The 11,854-nt window shown below is 42.6% G+C and overlaps 1 protein-coding gene across 2 annotated transcripts in view; it reads left to right on the forward strand.

Annotated features, from left to right (window-relative positions):
* DELE1 (DAP3 binding cell death enhancer 1) overlaps positions 1-11,854 on the forward strand; it is a 150,072-nt gene that overhangs the window by 81,216 nt on the left and 57,002 nt on the right. The gene's annotated exons all lie outside the window — the stretch shown is intronic.

Consider the following 11,854-nt stretch of genomic DNA (forward strand, 5'->3'; position numbering starts at 1 on the left):
GAGTACTGGTGTTCCAAATATAAACTATATCTAAGTCATAGTCCTTACAATCTCTTTGATATTTGCCCAATTTTCTTGTGACCACTTCATTGTCAATTCTTTCAGTTGTATCTTTTAGTTGTTTCATATAGTCTTCAAATCTCTCATCTTCTTTAAGGTCATCAATCTGTGTTTGTATCTCAGCTAGCTCACATAGTGTGGTTTCTCTTTCCTCTGTTCTTTTCTTTAGTAGTTGTTTCATAAGAATCACAGAGCAATCAGTTAGATTCTGATTCCATTCTTTCATAAAAACCACATCCATTTTTTCTGCTGCTGGGTACTTTTTCATTCTAAGGCCTCGTGGTATTTTTTCCTCATTTATATATAGTTGTAAAAATTCCATTTCCCACCATGTCTTTAGTTCCTTAATGGTTAATTTTTCTTTCATAGAAAACAATGTGCTCAAATCTACAGGTGTGTGTTTAGGAGTGGTGTCCCCTTTAATAAGTAAATCAAGTTTTGCTCGTCTATTTACAATTTCTTCCTGATCCATGGCTTCAAGTTATTATCTTATGCGCTATGCACTTGGCTTGTCACAGTATAATATGCAATTTGAGAATTTCACTTCAAACAAAGACACACTGTTGCAAAAACTGTGTATTTGAGCCATAAGACATGTAATCACTTTCAGCTGTGTACAACCAAAACAGACTGTTATTTTTTCCTTTCAAATCGGTTTATAGTCTCGCATGTATTGTTGCCACAACCTAGTTATCTACAGGAATCAAATTGTTGCAAAGTTCTTACTTGTAACACTCTAATATCCGGGTACATATAGAGTGTTAACTGTGTATATATTCAGCTGAGTGAGTTTTACACATACATTATTAGGTATTATGTTTCTCCTTTGTAGGTAAATATACGTTCAGATAACCTCCAAAACTTTCAGTATTGCCAGTATATTATATTGTATCACAGGTAAATAACATGAGAATATATTGTTGGTCTCGAACTGACCTTGTACAATGGTAAAAACATCAACCCAGGTTACTCACGGTTATCCGGCCCCACTATGCGGGATGTTAGAAAGTGTTCAGGCACTCCTCCTTCTCACCAGACAGCCGTTATCCAGTACAGAACTAGTAGCTTAAAAGATCTCCGCGGTGTATCTCACACACCAAAAAAGAATCCAATATTACCACAATTGCGAAGAAATAAGCATTCATAGACCGAGCTAAATCAACACTGTGTATTTATTGTCACATCGAAAAAACAAAGGTTCCACCACTCCACACACAACAGCTACATCCAACGCGTTTCCTGCTGCTAAACAGCACTTCGTCAGGGATACTCACAGCTGTCTGATTGCACCTTTTATTAGGCTCACCACTCATTCCCAAAATTTAAAGGTATACTACCGCTTATATATTTAGCGGCATGTTTATAACCTATACGCCATTCAATCTGGTGCATCAGTATCACATTACAATATATAAAATAACAATCTTAAATTTATATGTTACGAGTACATTGTATCTAAAAATATAGTTAGAAAAATTAACACATAAGTTGGGAAAAACAGCTAATGCTATATAAACAAATACTTTTGCTGCATCAGCATTACGTATACCACTGAGCTATTATAAAGGTCACAAATATAAGGGCATATTTCAAATAAAGGTATAAACATATACTCAGGACTCAGCACAACATAATGGTAATTTATTACAATACCGTAGGTAACCTCTAGTAATAATAGTATTTAGGATAACTCATCACCTTTGTTTATTGATAGTTTTATTTACATATTTATCCTCCTAAGGAGAAAAATTGGAATACTATTAACTATCGATTACATCTCAGTTACCTATATAAAGTTTTACATCTGAGTTCTCATTTATGCCCAAAGGACTCCCTGTTTTTAAGGAAAAAATCCAATACACTTCTCTCCTATTGAGCGTCTGAGACCTATTGCCACCTGTATTCAGTTTGGGCACATGATCAATACCTTGAAATGAAAATAAAGTATTGATATATTTTAGTTCACTTATATCAAAATTATCATTCCTTCTATGTTGGGCAAAATGTTTTGCCACAGGTGTCTTTGGCACCTCACTCTCAAGGGACAGCAGGTGCTCTCTCACTCTATCCTTGAGCATACGTGTCGTTCTCCCAGTGTACTGAAAAAAACAGAGTTTACAAGTGATAAGATACACTATATATCTGGAATTACAGTTAATGTGATGGTTCACCATGTACACATTACCTGTTACTGTAGAGTTAAAAGTATCACTCCTAACCAGGTATTTACATGATTTACATGGTGTGCCACCACATCTATAGTTCCCATTTTTCTTTTTAAGCCACATTCTATCGTCCTTTTTCTCTTTCACCATCAACATTGCGTGCAGCAGCAACCACAGCCTCCCAGACACTGTTCAGAGAGGTGTACTGTTTTCCCTCCTTGTAAATCTCACATTTGATGATGGACCACAGGTTCTCAATGGGGTTCAGATCAGGTGAACAAGGAGGCCATGTCATTAGATTTTCTTCTTTTATACCCTTTCTTGCCAGCCACGCTGTGGAGTACTTGGACGCGTGTGATGGAGCATTGTCCTGCATGAAAATCATGTTTTTCTTGAAGGATGCAGACTTCTTCCTGTACCACTGCTTGAAGAAGGTGTCTTCCAAAAACTGGCAGTAGGACTGGGAGTTGAGCTCGACTCCATCCTCAACCCGAAAAGGCCCCACAAGCTCATCTTTGATGATACCAGCCCAAACCAGTACTCCACCTCCACCTTGCTGGCGTCTGAGTCGGACTGGAGCTCTCTGCCCTTTACCAATCCAGCCACGGGCCCATCCATCTGGCCCATCAAGACTCACTCTCATTTCATCAGTCCATAAAACCTTAGAAAAATCAGTCTTGAGATATTTCTTGGCCCAGTCTTGACGTTTCAGCTTGTGTGTCTTGTTCAGTGGTGGTCGTCTTTCAGCCTTTCTTACCTTGGCCATGTCTCTGAGTATTGCACACCTTGTGCTTTTGGGCACTCCAGTGATGTTGCTCTGAAATATGGCCAAACTGGTGGCAAGTGGCATCTTGGCAGCTGCACGCTTGACTTTTCTCAGTTCATGGGCAGTTATTTTGCGCCTTGGTTTTTCCACACGCTTCTTTCGACCCTGTTGACTATTTTGAATGAAACACTTGATTGTTCGATGATCACTCTTCAGAAGCTTTGCAATTTTAAGAGTGCTGCATCCCTCTGCAAGATATCTCACTATTTTTGACTTTTCTGAGCCTGTCAAGTCCTTCTTTTGACCCATTTTGCCAAAGGAAAGGAAGTTGCCTAATAATTATGCACACCTGATATAGGGTGTTGATGTCATTAGACCACACCCCTTCTCATTACAGAGATGCACATCACCTAATAGGCTTAATTGGTAGTAGGCTTTCGAGCCTATACAGCTTGGAGTAAGACAACATGCATAAAGAGGATGATGTGGTCAAAATACTCATTTGCCTAATAATTCTGCACTCCCTGTATGTAGATGTCATGTGCTGCATAATAAAGATGACAATATACATATTATTATTTCCTCCAGACAGTCCGGCATTTCAATATGTTTAGCCAGGAGCGCTGGAAGGTTTCTGTAGTGCTCAGATATGGGAGTGCTGTAGCGGGCATAACTTGGTTTATTTTTGTGAGGCTGATGCTGGGGAATAGACTGTTGGAAAGGTGCTTGTTACTTAAGTTTTTCAGTGCTTGATGTTACTAGGCCTTTATTTTCCCCGGGCTCTGTGCAATAGTTTCCTCCCACGATGGGCGGGACTTGAGTTTGCGCATTTGCCACGCAGTTATTCAGCTGTCGAGTCCCGGTGAACAAGTGCTTGGAAACAAGTGTGTGCGTACAGCCCCTAAGTCCGCTTGTCACAATATTTACAAGCGGTTTTAGGCACGCTGATGGTAGAATAGTGGTGGTCACACGGAGGCAGGTAGGAGCCGCAGCAGAGCTGTGGCAGGGTGACTGTGAGTAACGGTTTAATTCTAAAAAGGGCCCCATGTGAGTGGTGCGAGGTATATATTGACCGCACTTGCAGACTAAAATATCTCAATTACTTGATTTAATTTTGAGCATAATAATAAGCGTTGGCAAATTTTATAGACACAGTACACTATTTTTGCTGCACTTTCTTTTCTGATTGTTTATCAGGGATTGACCACGTTTGTACCTTGCATCTGCTACAATGGAGGACATTGAGCAAAGTACATGTCCCATGCAGGGCTGTCTTTAACACAGGGCAAAAGGGGCAGCTGCCCAGGGCCCAGTCTTTGTTGTGGGGCCAAAGAGTCCTTTTTGGTTCATGCCAGTCTGCTGATGTCAGTCCTAATACTGTCACAGTCAAAAGTTCTCTGCTTATATTTATTTGTGAGAAACTGTGCCAGACTGTGCTGGGATCATGTGACATGCCAAGCTAGTGCCATGTGCTGTTTTAGGTGTGCACTGGACAGCACTGAATGCCAAGCCCTAACTCGGCATCCAACCAATCATACTGTATAAGAAAAGGTTTTGCTGGGGTTACCACTGTTACCAGATAACTGCTCTGGTGGTGGGGATTGTTTAGGTTAGGGCTGACTGTAGGCGCATGCAGCAGAAAGCTGGAGCGGCAGGCACTTGAGGATTTGAACATCTGTGCAGCTGCAGACACTGCTCTCTTCCGTCTTGAGGCACACATACATTGTATTTTTAATATTGGATTTTATATTGGAGTGTTTACATAAATTTGTGTGTGCTCTGTAGTGTGTGTTTGTGTGTATATGTGTATGCTCTGGAGAGTGTGTGTGTGTACATGTAAAGGTGTATACTCTGGAGAGTGTGTGTGTATATGGGTAAGGGGAGTTTGGTATGTTAGGCATTCCCTTGGTATTCATAAAAGTGGTAATTTTGCTGTACAGTGGCTATCTAAACAATACATATGTAGTGAATATCCCAAAACTGGTGAGATGCTTTTGGGGGGCCCAAAATAAATTCTTGCACCGGGGCCCTGTAGACATTAGGTCCGACACTGATTTTTACTATGCAATGCCCGTGCATTGCATTAAATATTTATGTACTTAAAAAAAATATATAAATAAATTAAAAACCAACATTTAATTAATTAGTAAATATTTTAAATTAATCCACAGTGGAGGAATTTATATATTTATTTACTTATTAGTACTGCTTAGGTCCAGTTTCACATATTGCAATTTATTTCATATTTTTTTGAAAATGATTAGCCCACTGCTGGGCTAATCATTTAAAAAAAAAAAATTGATTTAGTTGTTTTTTGGGGTGTTGGGATGGAGAGCAAAATTGCATGGGCGGGGGGGGGCCCCAAGGAAATGGTTGCCCAGGGCCCAGTCAGTATTAAAGACGACCCTGGTCCCATGTGTTTAGATGCCGTTGTGGAACCCCCTGTTTCACTTTGTGATACTTGTGTTGAGAGAGCTTTACAATGTAAAGAAAACATATTTTTTTAATAAAGATATGTCTAAGGAAGGTGCTCAGACTGATGAGATTCAGGGTATGCCACAACTTTCTCCCCAAGCGCCACAGCCTTTAACGCCCGCTCTAGCGACGCCATGTTCTTCATCTGCATCTGCTTCTTTTACTTTGCCGGATATGGCTGCAGTTATGTTATCTACTCTCACAGAAGTGTTATCTAAGTTGCCAACATTACAGGGCAAGCGCAGCAGGACAGAAACTTATATCGTTCCTGCGACTTCTGATGCTTTGATGGCTATCTCCGATGTACCCTTCCAGGGATCTGAATTGGGGGGTAGGGAGACCCTTTCTGAGGGCGAACTGTCTGACTCAGCGAGTGCATTACCACAGACAGATTCGGATGTTACGTCCTTCAGATTTAAACTTGAACATCTCCGCCTGTTACTGCGGGAGGTTTTGATGACTCTGGACGACTGTGACTCTATTCTGGTACCTCCAGAGAAATTGTGTAAGATGGACAAGTACTTAGAAGTTCCTTCTTACTCTGATGTCTTTCCGGTTCCTAAGAGAATTTCGGAAATTGTTTCGCGGGAATGGGAAAGACCGGGTATCCCGTTCTCACCTTCCCCTATTTTTAAGAAAATGTACCCTATACCTGACACCGTTCGAGACTCTTGGCAAACGATCCCTAAGGTGGAGGGAGCTATTTCTACCCTGGCTAAACATATGACTATCCCTATTGAGGACAGTTGTGCTTTCAAAGACCCTATGGATAAAAAGTTGGAGGTCTTCTAAAAAATCTATTTGTTCATCAAGGCGTTCTATTACATCCGACGGCCTGCATTGTACCAGTCACAACTGCGGCTGCCTTTTAGTTTGACGCCTTAGAAGAGTCTCTTAAGACTGAGACTTCTTTAGAGGAAATAATGGATAGAATTAAGGCCCTTAAGCTGGCTAATTCATTTGTTACGGATGCCGCCTTTCAGATTGCCAAATTGGCGGCTAAGAATGCAGGATTTTCCATTCTAGCGCGCAGAGCCTTATGGTTAAAATCTTGGTCTGCGGATGTGTCCTCTAAATCCAAACTTTTGGCTATTCCTTTCAAGGGGAAGACCCTATTTGGGCCTGACTTGAAAGAGATCATTTCTGACATTACAGGAGGTAAGGGTCACCTCCTACCTCAGGATAAAACATCTAAACAGAGGGGTAGACAGAGTAATTTTTGTTCCTTTCAAGGAAGTCCCCTCTTCCGCTAAACAGGAAGGGAATTTTGCACAAGCTAAGTCCGTCTGGAGACCAAACCAGGCTTGGAACAAGGGTAAACAATCCAAGAAGCCCACTGCTGCTCCCAAGACAGCATGAAGGGGCGGCCCCCGATCCGGTAGTAGGGGGCAGACTTTCTCTCTTTGTCCAGGCTTGGATGAGAGACGTTCAGGATCCCTGGACACTAGAAATCGTGTCTCAAGGGTATCAGTTGGAGTTCAAAAATTCCTTCCCAAGGGGAAGGTTTCTTCTTTCACGATTGTCTGTAGAGCAGATAAAAAGAGAGGTGTTCTTACGTTGTGTAAAAGACCACTCCACTATGGGAGTAATTTGTCCAATCCCAAAACAAGAACAGGGGCAGGGGTTTTACTCAAACCTCTTCGTGGTTCCCAAAAAAGAGGGAACGTTCCGACCCATTTTAGATCTCAAGAGTCTAAACAAGTTTCTCAGAGTCTCATCCTTCAAGATGGAGACTATTCGGACAATTCTTCCGTTGATCCAGGAGGGTCAATATATGACTACCGTGGATTTAAAGGATGCATATCTTCATATTCCTATCCACAAAGATCATCACCAGTTCCTAAGGTTTGCCTTACTGGATAAACATTTTCAGTTTGTGTCTCTTCCCTTCGGGCTTACCACGGCACCCAGGATCTTCACGAAGGTTCTAAGGTCTCTGCTAGCGGTTCTCAGACCGCGGGGCATTTCAGTGGCGCCTTATCTGGACGTTAAAGATTCTGAATACATGCCAAGCCCTTGAGTCCAATCCTCGGCCATCAGTGGCTCAGTGCATGGAGGTAATTGGATTGATAGTGGCGGCAATGGACATCATTCCGTTTGCTCGTTTTCATCTCGGACCTCTACAACTGAGCATCCTCAGACAGTGGAATGGAGATTATGCAAATTTGTCTTCTCAGATAGATCTGGATCAGGAGACAAGAGACTCTCTTCTTTGGTGGTTGTTGCCGGATCATCTGTCCCAAGGGACGTGCTTCCGCAGACCCTCATGGGTGATAGTGACAACGGACGCCAGTCTACTAGGATGGGGTGCAGTCTGGAATTCCCTGAAGGCTCAGGGTGTGTGGACTCGGTCGAAGTCTCTACTTCCAATCAATATTCTGGAATTGAGGGCAATATTCAATGCTCTTCAAGCTTGGCCTCAGTTGGTTTCGGCAAAGTTCATCCGATTTCAGTCGGACAACATCACGACTGTGGCTTACATCAACCATCAGGGAGGAACAAGGAGTTCCTTGGCGATGACAGCAGTATCCAAGATAATTCGGTGGGCGGAGGCTCACTCTTATTATCTGTCAGCAATCCACATCCCAGGAGTAGACAATTGGGAAGCGGACAGACGTTTCATCCAGGGGAGTTGGAACTCCATCCGGAGGTCTTTGCCACCCTGATTCTCAGATGGGGCAGGCCGTTGCTGGATCTCATGGCGTCTCGTCAGAATGCCAAGCTCCCGAGATACGGATCCAGGTCCAGGGATCCTCAGGCCGAACTGATAGATGCCTTGGTCGTTCAACCTAGCTCTCCTTCCCTGGGTGATTGCTCGAGTCAAAAAGGAGAGGGCTTCTGTGATTCTCATTGCTCCTGCGTGGCCTCGCAGGACTTGGTATGCCGATCTGATGGACATGTCATCTCTGCCACCGTGGAAGCTTCCATTGAGGCAGGACCTTCTCATTCAGGGACCCTTCCATCACCCTTTTTGTGAGGGTACATGAGGTGTTGCTTATTCCTAGTTCAAAAATTCCTTCCCCAGAGGAAGGTTTCTTCTTTCACGATTATCTGTAGCCCAGATAAACAGACAACATTCCGTTTGCTCGTTTTCATCTCAGACCTCTACAACTGAGCATGCTCAGGCAGTGGAATGGAGATTATGTAAATTTGTCTCCTCAGATTTAGATAAGGAGACAAGAGACTCTCTTCTTTGGTTGTTGTCGCTGGATCATCTGTCCCAAGGGACGTGCTTCCGCAGACCCTCATGGGTGATAGTGACAACGGACGCCAGTCTACTAGGATGAGGTGTATTCTGGAATTGAGGGCAATATTCAATGCTCTTCAGGCTTGGCTTCAGTTGGCTTCGGCCAAATTCATCCGATTTCTGTCGGACAACATCACGACTATGGCTTACATCAATCATCAGGGAGGAGCAAGGAGTTCCTTAGCGATGACAGAAGTATCCAAGATAATTCGGTGGGCAGAAGCTCACTCTTGTTATCTGTCCGCAACCTACATCCCAGGAGTGAACAACTGGGAGGCGGATTTTTTTGAGCAGACAGACATTTCATCCGGGGGAATGGAAAACTTCATCCGGAGGTCTTTGCCAACCTGATTCTCAGATGGGGGTCGGAGCTGGATCTTATGGCATCTAGTCAGAATGCCAAGCTCCCAAGATGCGGATCAAGGTCCAGGGATCCTCAGGCCGAACTGATAGATGCCTTGGCAGTGCCTTGGTCGTTCAACGTAGCTTATGTGTTTCCGTCGTTTGCTCTCCTTCCTCGGGTGATTGCTCTAGTCATACAGGAGAGGGCTTCGGTGATTCTCATCGCTCCTGCGTGGCCTCGCAGGACTTGGTATGCCGATCTGGTGGACATGTCCTCTCTGTCGCCGTGGAAGTTTCCATTGAGGCAGGACTTTCTCATTCAGGGACCCATCCATCATCCAAATCTAATTTCTCTGCATCTGACTGCTTGGAGATTGAATGCTTGATTTTATCTAAGCGAGGGTTCTCTGATTCGGTCATTGATACCTTGATCCAGGCATGTAAGCCTGTTACTAGAAAGATTTACAATAAGATGTGGTGTAAATCTCCTTATCTCTTTATCTCTTTATTGGTGCGGATCCAAGGGCTACTCATGGATTACGATTAGGATTCCTAGGAATTTATCTTTTCTCCAAGAAGGATTGGAGAAAGGGTTTTCAGCAAGTTCCTTAAAGGGACAGATTTCTGCTCTATCTATTTGGCTGCACAAACGTCTGGCAGATATTCCTGATGTTCATTCTTTTTGTCAGGCTCTGACTAGAATCAGGCCTGGGTTTAGGCCTTTTGCTCCTCCTTGGAGTTTGAATTTAGTTCTTAAGGTTCTTCAAGGGGTTCCGTTGGAACCTGTGCATTCCATAGATATTAACTTGTTAGCTTGGAAAGTTTTACTTTTGGTTGCTATTTCTTCTGCTCGCAGAGTTTCTGAGCTTTCGGCTTTACAATGTGATTCTCCTTACCTTATTGTTCATTCTGTTAAGGTAGTGTTACGTACCAAACCTGGTTTTCTTTCTAAGGTTGTTTCCAACAAAAATATTGATCAGGAAATTATTGTTCCTTCATTGTGTCCTAATTCTTCTTCTAAGAAGGAGCGTCTGTTACATAACTTGGACGTGGTCCGTGCCCTGGAGTTTTACTTGCAGGCGACTAAAGAATTTCGTCAATCATCTTCATTATTTGTTGTTTTTTCTGGAAAGAGTAGGGGCTAGAAAGCCACGGCTACCTCTCTTTATTTATGGCTGAAGAGTATCATCCGTCTGGCATATGAGGCTGCGGGGCAGCAGCCTCCTGAAAGAATTATGGCTCATTCTACTAGGGCTGTGGCTTCCTCATGAGCATTTAAAAACAATGCTTCTGTTGAACAGTTTTGCAAGGCTGCAACTTGGTCGTCTATTCACACTTTTCCAAATTTTCCAAATTTTATACTTTTGCTTCTTCTGAAGCTGTTTTTGGGAAAGGTTCTTCAAGCAGTGGTGCCTTCCGTTTAGGTTCCTGTCTTGTCCCTCCATTTCATCCGTGTCCTGTAGCTTTGGTATTGTATCCCACAAGTAAGAATGAAATCTGTGGACTCGTCATATCTTGTGAAAGAAAAGGAAATTTATGCTTACCTGATAAATTTGTTTCTTTTAAGATATGACTAGTCCACGACCCACCCTGTCATTTCTAAGACAGGTATGCACTTATTTTTATTAAACTTCAGTCACCTCTGCACCTTTCCTTTCTCTTCCTAACTGCGGTCGAATGACTGGAGGGGGAGGGGAAGGGAGGAGCTATATATACAGCTCTGCTGTGGTGCTCTTTGCCACTGTGGACTCGTCATATCGTAAAAGAAACAAATTTATCAGGTAAGCATAAATTTCATTTTTTTACACAAGCGTCTGGCAGATGTTCCAGATGTTCAATCTTTTTGTCAGGCCCTGACTAGAATCAGACCTGTGTTTAGACCAATTGCTCCTCCTTGGAGTTTGAATTTAGTTCTTAATGTTCTTCAAGGGGTTCTGTTTGAACCTATGCATTCCTTAGATATTAAGTTATTATCATGGAAAGTTTTATTTTTGGTTGCTATTTCTTCTGGGCGCAGAATTTCTGAGCTTTCAGCATTACAATGTGATTCTTCTTATCTTATTTTCCATTCGGATAAGGTGGTGTTACGTACCAAACCTGGTTTTCTTCCTAAGGTTGTTTCTAACAAGAATATTAATCAGGAAGTTGTTGTTCCTTCCTTGTGTCCTAACCCTTCTTCTAAGAAGGAGCGTCTGTTACTTAATTTGTACATATTCCGTGCCTTGAAGTTCTACTTGCAGGCGAGTAAGGATTTTCGTCAAACATCTTCATAATTTGTTGTTTTTGCTGGGAAACGTAGGGGTCAGAAAGCTATGGCTACCTCTCTTTCTTTTTGGCTGAAGAGTATCATCCGTATTGCATATGAGACTGCTGGACAGCAGCCTCCTGAACGAATTACGGCTCATTCTACTAGCGCTGTGACTTCCTCATGGGCATTTAAAAACGATGCTTCTGTTGAACAGATTTGCAAAGCTGCAACTTGGTCGTCTCTTCACACTTTTTCCAAATTTGATACTTTTGCCTCATCTAAGGCTGTTTTTGGGAGAAAGGTTCTTCAAGCAGTGGTGCCTTCCGTTAAGGTTCATGTCTTGTCCCTCCCTTTCATCCGTGTCCTTTAGCTTTGGTATTGTATCCCATAAGTAAGGATGAAATCCGTGGACTCGTCATATCTTGTAAAAGAAAAGGAAATGTATGCTTACCTGATAAATTTATTTCTTTTACGATATGACGAGTCCACGGCCCACCCTGTCATTTTTTAAGACAGGTCTTTAATTTTGTTAAACTTCAGTCACCTCTGCA

Source organism: Bombina bombina, chromosome 6, assembly GCF_027579735.1.
Source record: "Bombina bombina isolate aBomBom1 chromosome 6, aBomBom1.pri, whole genome shotgun sequence".
In the NCBI taxonomy this organism is placed as follows: domain Eukaryota; kingdom Metazoa; phylum Chordata; class Amphibia; order Anura; family Bombinatoridae; genus Bombina; species Bombina bombina.